At 41.8% G+C, this 9,561-nt stretch overlaps 1 pseudogene; it reads right to left on the bottom strand.

The window, feature by feature from the left end:
• The window catches only part of LOC123120714 (uncharacterized), an 18,890-nt pseudogene extending 16,838 nt beyond the window's left edge, over positions 1-2,052 (bottom strand).
• Positions 2,053-9,561: the final 7,509 nt, after the last annotated feature.

The raw sequence follows: 9,561 nt of genomic DNA, 5'->3' as shown, positions 1-9,561 counted from the left end.
AACTCTGAAAAGGTTGAAACTTGGCATGGTATCATCATTTCATCCACATAGCATGTGCAAGAAAGTTGAGAGGGTTACGGCAAAAACTGGATGCACTTCGTGTACAAAACGGACAATCTCTTTCAAAGTATCAGGATTTCATACGGAAACTCGTCTGTTACAAAGGGATTTTATTTTTTTAAACTTATTTGAACTTCTGAGTTTTTGTGTGTTCAAAATGCACCATTCAAAGCCACATCATCATTTTTTAATCCTTTCTGACTTCATTTGTTATTTTTCATGCATTTACTAATTATTTTGAGCTATAAGACCGTAAAATTGAAAAGCATTTCAAATGAACTCTGAAAAGGTTGAAAGTTGGCATGGTATCATCATTTCATCCACATAGTATGTGCAAGAAAGTTGAGAGGGTTACGGCAAAAACTGGATACACTTCGTGTACAAAACAGACAATCTCTTTCAAAGTATCAGGATTTCATACGGAAACTCATCTGTTACAAAGGGATTTCATTTTTTTAAACTTATTTGAATTCCTGACTTTTTGTGTGTTCAAAATGAACCATTCAAAGCCATATCATCATTTTTTAATCCTTTCTGACTTCATTTGTTATTTTTCATGCATTTACTAATTATTTTGAGCTATAAGACCCTAAAATTGAAAAGCATTTCAAATGAACTCTGAAAAGGTTGAAAGTTGGCATGGTATCATCATTACATCCACATAGCATGTGCAAGAAAGTTGAGAGGTTACGGCAAAAACTGGATGCACTTCGTGTACAAAACGGACAATCTCTTTTAAAGTATCAGGATTTCATACGGAAACTTGTCTGTTACAAAGGGATTTCATTTTTTAAAACTTATTTGAACTCCTGACTTTTTGTGTGTTCAAAATGCACCATTCAAAGCCACATCATCATTTTTCAATCATTTCTGACTTTATTTGTTATTTTTCATGCATTTACTAATTATTTTGAGCTATAAGACCATAAAATTGAAAAGCATTTCAAATGAACTCTTAAAAGGTTGAAAGTTGGCATGGTATCATCATTTCATCCACATAGCATGTGCAAGAAAGTTAAGAGGGTCCCGGCAAAAGGTGGATGCACTTCGTGAACAAAATGGACAATCTCTTTCGAAGTATTAGGGTTTCGGACGAAAACTCATCTGTTACAAAGGGATTTCATTTTTTAAAACTTATTTGACTTTTTGTGTGTTCAAAATGAACCATTCAAAGCAGAGACTGATTTTGAATGGTGCATATTCAACACACAAAAATTCTGTAAAGATCGCCAACCCCAACATAAAAAAATGAGCATAGATGCGCCTATAGAGAAAATTCAACCTAAATTCATAATAAATTTCTATGAATTTCAGAGAAACTCACTATGAATTTAGGTCAAATTCCCTGTAAATTCCCTGTATAAGGGTATCTATTTTCATTTTGAGAGGAGCTCAACAAGGCAGAGAGGGAAGGGCTTATAAACCGGTGTGAGCGCCCTTCGGTTGGCAAGGTGGGACTAAACTCTGGCCGCAACGAGGACCAACCCTTTAATGCCGGTTTGTGGCACAAACCGGGACTAATGGTCATGGGCCAGGGGCGAGGCGCATTGGTCCCGGTTCGTGCGTTGAACCGGCACCAAAAGGTCCAGACGAACCGGGACTAATGCACCCATGAGTCCCGGTTCGTGCGGAATCGGGACTAATGGGCTGGCCAGGCCCGAACGAAAGCCTGTTTTCTACTAGTGCGTGGTTGAAACCAGCGATGAACTCCGCATCCCAGTCGCTCAAGTCGTGGGATCCGGAGGCGTGCATCTTGGAGTAGTCTATCACCTTGGAAAGTGTGTCGCCTCGGACGGAGAGGCGGATGAGGCAGTACTTGATTTCGCCGCCGTCGTCGGAAGGGATGATGTGGTTCTCGAAGTCGTACTTCATCATTATTTTGCTTTTCCTGCCGCAATGGGCCACGGCCTCGGAGTCTGACAGGACGAAGTCCACTTCGTCCTCGCTCCGCAACATCACCATCTTCTTCTTTTCCTCCCCCTCCGCCGCCATGGCTCCTCTGCTCACTCTCGCTCGATTTGATGTTGCTTGGGCTAACCCTAGAGGATCGACTTTTTTGCGCGGCAGGCGATCCAGATTCGGAGCCGTCGAGTTGTTGTCTGGAAGTGCACAGTGCATAGCAGTATTTATGGGCTACGTTTTGGTTTGAGCCCAGTTCAACAACACAAAAACCGGTCCGAGTCAAAGCTAGGCCTACCGCAAATTGGTTGGGCCTACCCACGACCTCCGGCCGCAGTATTGTTTGGCGTGCCCCAGCCCAGCCCGCGTCCTGCCGTGCTTTTGTATTGGGCGATGTAGTGCAATGTTTGTGGGAAAATCCTATTCACCGCTCGTTGCATCGAACTGTCAGATAATGCACAGGGGGGCAACTAGCTGAGGAGTATTGGTTCGCAGCCTCTCCAAAGGTCACTTACTCACTTGAAGTTGGCTAAAGCAGGTCACTTGGCGCGCTTTCAGCCGCCACCACGTCTCGTGCTCTGTGTGTTTTCTTTGGGTTTTTTTTCTTTCAAAGATGTTTTCTGCTTTTTAGATGGTAGTTTCTTTTTTTTGTTTTTCGGCTTTTCACCGGCATTTCGTAGTTTTTCGATCAAAAAGAAAATTTGAAAAAAAATACGTGAAAAAACTTTTTTTTTGTTTTCGCGAGAGGCACGGTTTTTATTTCATGAGAGGCATGATTTTGCTTCCGCGAGAGGTACGACCGTGTCTCTCGGAAACAGGAAAAAATGTGTTTTTTCATTTTATTTCTTCCTTTTACAAGATGCACGGTTTTTCTTCCACGAGTGCCTCTCGGAAACAAAAAAAATACACGTTTTTTCATTCTGAGAGAGGCATGGTTTTGCTTCCACGAGTGCCTCTCGGAAACAAAAAAAATACACATTTTTTTCATTCCGAGAGAGGTACGGTTTTGCTTCCACGAGAGGCAAAGCCGTTCCTCTCGGAAACGGACAAAAAACACGTTTTCTTTTTTTTCATTCCGAGAGAGGTACGGTTTTCCTTGTTTTTTTTGAAAAAAAAAGTTCGTGAAAACCTATCAACATGGGTTCTAATTTTGAATCTCGACGCCAGGAACCCAGTGATGAAAATGGTTCAAGTTTTAGACGGACGATTTAAGAGATAACATATTTTGAATAAACAAACCTACGAAAAAGATAAAACTCTCAGGTGTAGTGCGTCACTTATCGTAACCTGAGAGAACGGAGTGACCTTTTGGAAGGAGTAATACTTAATTAGCGAAATCATTAGTTGAAGAGTACTGGTTGCAAAGATCACCCCAACCTTCCCCGGTTGCGACAAGTAGCGCGCTGCATATGCGCCACCTGTCGCAACCTGGGAGTTTTCCCTTTTTCGTAGAACCGTTTATTCAAAATGTTTTAGCTCTTAAACCGTGCGACCAAATCTCGAACAGCTTTCACCGTTGGATTCCTCGCGTCGAGATCTTTAAAACTTGATCCCATGTTGGTAGATTTTGATGAACTTTTTTTCACGAAAAAAACAGACGAATAAACTAAACTAGGAGCACGGGTTTTTTCTCTTTCTGAAAGAGGCACGCCTGTGCCTCTCACGAAATCACAACCGTGCCTCTCGTGAAAGCAAACTGTGACTCTCGCAGAAGAAAAAATGAAGAAAAAACTCTTTTTTTTCGTTTTCGACGAGACACGTCTATGCTTCTCGCGGAAGCACAACCATGCCTCTCGTGGAAGCAAAATCGTGACTCTCGTGAAAGGACAAAAAGAAAAAATGTGTTTTTTTTCGTTTTCGAGAGGCACGGCCGTGACTCTCGCGAAAGCACAAACGTGCCTCTCGCGAAAGCAAAAGCGTGACTCTCGCGAAAGAAATAAAACAGAAAATGCGTTTTTTCGTTTCCGAGAGGCATGGCTGTGACCCTCGCAAAAGCACAACCATGCCTCTCGCGGAAGCAAAACCGTGACTCTCGCAAAAGAAAAACCCATTTTTTCGTTTTCGAGAGGCATGGCCGTGACTCTCGCGAAAGCAAAACCACGAATCTCGCAAAAAAACGTGTTTTTCGCAAAAATAATTTTTTTCAAATTTTTTTATCCAAAAGCTAGAAGACCGGTGGAAAACCAGAAAAAATGTTTAAAAGCCGAAAACGCGTGCGAAAAAAATCCGGAGGGAGCAACCAGAGTGCGACAGGTGGCGAATGACTAAGAGCGCGTCAAGTGGCGTTGATCGTTCTGAGGCTCCCGAAGGAGCGCTCGTCAACTAGTTGCTCCCCTCAATTAGTGATTTCGAACGCAACAGGCGAACCCCCCGCTGCTTTAGAAATGGGCCGGCCCATTTTTCCACAGCTAGCCACCCGGTTATGGGTTTTCCTGTTTCTTTAAAAAAAATTCTTTTTCTATTTTTTTCTTCTTTCTTTTTTCTTTATTTTTCGTTTTCTCTTTCTTTTATTTTTCAATTTTATTTTTATTTTAAAGAAGTTCATGTTTTCAAATATTATTTGGAAATTTAGCAAATTGTTTGTGTGTTAAAAACATTGCAAATTTAAAACTGTTTGGGTTTTCAAAAATTGTTCATTCGTCCGGTTGGGAATTTCAAAAAATGTGTTTATTTTTCAAAAAATTGTTCGGAATTTTTTGTTCAAAATTTTAGAGTTTCAAAATATGTTCCAGATTTCAAAAAATAATCGTGTTTCCTGAAATTATTCACAAATTAAAAAAATATTCACCAGTTTCATTTTTCATTTTTTCGAGAGTTTCAAAATATGTTCCTTTCAGAAAGTGTTCACAAATTCAAATTTTGTCTGAGTTTCCAGATAAGTTCATGTTTCCAAATTTTGGTTTGGAATTTTAGAAAATACTCCCGATTCAAAAAAATGTTCATGATGTTCAACAAATGTCCATTTTTCAAACTATTTTTTTTTTAAATTTGTTCAAAAAATTTGGAAAGTGTTTCGTTTCCTAGAACAGTCAATTTTTTTCAAAAACAATTTACTTTTTGAAATTCCAAAAATAATTCGATTCTGCCCTGTTGCTTGGTTCTTGAGGTTTGGCATTGCAATATGACCATTTGCGACTGCTAGCTCAACCATAGTACCATGTTGTGAATAGCCCGAGATCCTGTGTTCGAATCCCCCGACGGCCGTTATTTTTTAGCTATAGTACTCATACCTTCATGGGCCAGCCCAGTCAGAGGCTTGCCTATGCGAAATGCGGACTCTTTGCTGCAGAGAGCGTCATATAGGAGGTCCCATGTTTGTGAGTTAAAGTTCGTTTATAACACCCTAAAGTATCAAGATTCAGCCTCTTTACTCCCTAAACTATTTTCTGAAAATTAAGGGAATCTCCAACAGTGATCCTCAAACCCCACGGAATTGTCCAAATCGCGCGGTCCGGACATGTTTTGCCATCCAACGTGGTCATGTATCGGCCCGCTCGGCGGTCCGTACGCACTATTTTCCGCAAACCGAAGACAAAGTGGGGGGCTTTTCGGACGTCCGGGCCGCTGCCATGTTCGCATTTGACCGTAGTGGCCTACCAAAAACCCTCATCCCACTACAAAAAAAATACACTTCCGTGATGATACGTGTTTGTCACAGTAGGTCGCGTTTTTTGTCATGCATGTACATCCATGACAAATTTATGACAGAATCAAGATAGTCATACATGTGCTGTCGTAGAAGTGTTCCATGACATTACCAAAATTATCATCACGGAAGTGTCCACTTCCATGACGATAAATCGCGCGTCACAGAAGTGCTTTCGTCAAGGGTGACCGACACGTGGCATCCACCGTAACGGAACGCCGTTAAGCTATCGGGTCGGGTTTTGGATCCGATAACCCGTTAACAGCCCCGACCAATGGGGATTTTCCACGTGTAAAATCATCATTGGCTGGAGGAAACACGTGTCGATCGGCTCATCGCTGGGACAGATGTCATCCACTCCTTGGACAGAAGGCGCCTATGATACGTCGACACGTGGCACGGCCCAACAGAGGCCCATTCCTGTGAAAAGGCTGGCCCGTTTGACTTGGTCAAAAGGTGGCGGGCCGGCCCATGGAAAGCCTGTTAAAGGCCTGTTCGCATATAGCCCATTTACAGCCCGCTAACCCAAGGCCTGTTACGCCCTATTCGAATTAGGCCCAGTAGCGTCATCTGGGCCATCCAATATGATTCCAGCTCATTTTCACTTCTGGCCCATGTATGGCCCATGACGTCTTTCGGCTCATATGAGGCCCTATGTAACTCTTGGCCTATTAACGGCCTGTGGTGAAACTGACCCGTAATGAACAGTGTATCACTTTACACCCATTAACGGCCCGTGGTGAAACTGGCTCGTAAAGAACAGTGTATCACTTTATACCCATTAACGGCCCGTTATTCCGTTGGGCCGTTTCCATCCCATGTTATCTTTCGGCCTTCTCAGAGCCCATTTATTCTTGGGCTATTTTCCAACATTCGTTTACTTACGGCCCGTTACTGTCATTTTCTGCTTGTGGGCCAAATTCAGCCCGTGGTTGCAGTCGGCCCGTTTGTGGTCCGTTAATACGTTGGGCCGTTTTCATAGCGTCATCAAATACGGCCTATTAACGATGGCCTGTTATGGTCGGCCCATGAACGGACGATTCCAACTCTAGCCCGTTTACGGCCAGAATGGGGTCTGTTTGGCCCATGTTTGGCCAATCGATCATACGGCCCGTATAAGGCCCATTGATGATACGGCCCGTAGAAGGCCCATTGTTTCTACGGCCCGTAGAAGGCCCACTATTTCTACGGCCCGTAGAAGGCCCACTGTTTCTACGGCCCGTAGAAGGCCCACTATTTCTACAGGCCCACAGAAGGCCCACTGTTTCTACGGCCCGTAGGAGGCCCAGTGTCACTACAGTAAATATTAGCCCATGGTTATTGTGGCCTAGTTTTAAAAAATAGGTTATTGCAGCCACTAGCAAACCGCAGAAAAAGAACTGCACTGACTACAAGCAAACAAATAAACAAGACAACAAGGAAATAAATAAGAAAGCAACTTACACTAGGCTATCACGGCTATTACACATATTACATCCACTGGGCATCAAAGTTCGCCACCAGTGCAAATATAGGGAACACAGTAGCATATAAACGCCGCAGCAAAACAAGTCCAGAACTGAAACCACTTCAGAAGAGCTCAAGAAACAATATCCTGGGTACCCATAATGCTGGCAAGATGCTTAGCAAGCTTATTAACTTTCTCTTGTTTGGCGCTTAAGTCCTCCAGCGCTTGCTGTTGCACCAGAAAGTATGTATCTGAATTCTGCAGGGACTTCCTCAGTCCTTCGGCTTCCTGTCGCATAACATCTGATCGATGTCTTTCAACTTGAAGTTGAGACTCAAGAAGCCGAACTGATTCAGGCAACGAGTTCGAAGAGCTGGTGCCAGCAGTGGTAGCCAGTAACTCGAACACTACATCAAGACAGGACTTTGGGGTTGTCTCAGTGTCTTCAATATAGTTTTTATCAGCTTTCTTGGAGACCAACAGGGATGTCTCACTATCTTGAACCTTATCTGCATTACTTTCTTTACCATTGCATAACAGGGTACTCTTCTCCAATATTTTATCCGCGTTCTAAAAGATAAACAAACAAACACATCTCGGGTTTACAATGTAGTATATGAAACTCATTTTGGTAAACCAGTTCAGTAGTAAGGTGGACAGGATAACAGCATGAAACAAACATATATCTATATAGTATGGTCACTGTATGGTCTATATCATTCTAGTTTATGTTGCCAAATCAAGATAGATACAGTTCGAATCATATCTATTTAAGACAAAGCAGCATAGACAGAATATAAGTATGGGAAACTAAAAAGCAATAACAACACTTGTAATGTGCATGGCATGAGAACATAACTGTTTATTCAATTGAAACTGAAATCAACATAGAGCAAGTTACAACAGCAAACAGCCAAACACGTTGAAGAAACAGGTTTAAAACATACCTGTTGTGCCATTGGAGTTTCAATTGCATCCTTGAAATTTGAAATTAGTTGGTATCAGTAAATACAGTGATGCAAGAGCAAAGTAGTATGAACCATAGCTACGGAACCTGACCTGAGAACAATTCTTCTTCTGCTTTAAGCGTTGACTTCGGGTTTGGAGTGGTGGTCCTCGTGATTTGGGCACTGCAGTTGCCTTACTAACTGCTCGTGTTTGGGTGCTCTGTGGTGGAGACGGTGCTGTGTCAACGGGAACTGGGTGTCTATCTGCTGGGGTTGGGGTTAGAAGGGGTGTAGCTGGTTCTCTGTCCAACTGGGTAGGGGTACAATCTGCATGAGTGTGGGTTATGCGTGGTGGGGCTGGTTCTTGGGCAAGTACAACCGTGGTTCTATCTGCATCGACAGGTAGCACGATCTTTTCCGAAGACCGTGTTTTTACTCCCACAGTGCCATCACTCCCTCCAATTGAAATGGCTGATAAACAAGAAAAGTAATTGAATGTACAGACATTGTAAGATAGACAGGTGCAATGGATAGTAGGGAAGAAAACAGGGCATGAAATATTCACATTTATGTTGTCTAAGCAAACAGAATAGCAGGACATAATTTCACATATATGATGGCTAATTAAACAGGATAGCATGACACAATTTCACATGTATGATGGCTAACTAAACAGGATATAATGACATACTTCAAAATATGATGACTATGTAAACAGGATGACATGATATAACTATACGATGTGTCTATTAAATTGGTTGGCATGCCATAAATGAGAAACATGCCGTCGATGGAAACATGATGGCATGATATAATTCACGGATAGAATGACATAATTTAAAATATGATGACTATGTAAACAAGATGAGATGATATAACTATATTATGTCTTTAGAAAATGGGTTGGCATGCCATAATTCAAATACATGCTGTCTATGTAAACATCATGGCATGACATAATTCAAATATATGATTTATATACTAAGGAAGTGAGCAGAGGGCAATCGCATATATGATGTGCCAACTAAGGAGATGGCATTCAATATTGTGTATATGATGTAAAAACTAAGCATTGCAATACAACATATGCATTATATGAGTAATATAACCTTGCCAAGTTTGAGCATACACCTCAGGGGGATAATAGGACTGGTCATCTACCTCTGAAGAGCTATCTGTAACCAGCAACATATCTGCTTCAGCAGGTAGCATTGTCTGCTCTGAAGACCTTGTTTTCACTCCAGATTTCTCCATCACCAATTCAAATGGCTGATGTAGAGGAAGAGCAGTTGAATATACAAACATTGTCGACAAAAGCAATGAGAAATACAAAAAAAGAACGGCATGATATAATTCACATATATGACGCTTGCCTAAACAGCATGGCATTGCATAATTCACATACATAATGCCTTGCAACAAGATAACATTGCATAATTCACATATATAATGTCTTGCAACAAGATAGCATTGCATAATTCACATATATGGTAATTAGACACTAAACAGGTGGCATTCACACAAAGCATGTCTAAACTAAGCAAATGACATAGCAATGCAAG

Source organism: Triticum aestivum, chromosome 5D, assembly GCF_018294505.1.
Source record: "Triticum aestivum cultivar Chinese Spring chromosome 5D, IWGSC CS RefSeq v2.1, whole genome shotgun sequence".
Classification (NCBI taxonomy): Eukaryota; Viridiplantae; Streptophyta; class Magnoliopsida; order Poales; family Poaceae; genus Triticum; species Triticum aestivum.
This window is presented reverse-complemented; position numbering and strand designations above follow the sequence as displayed.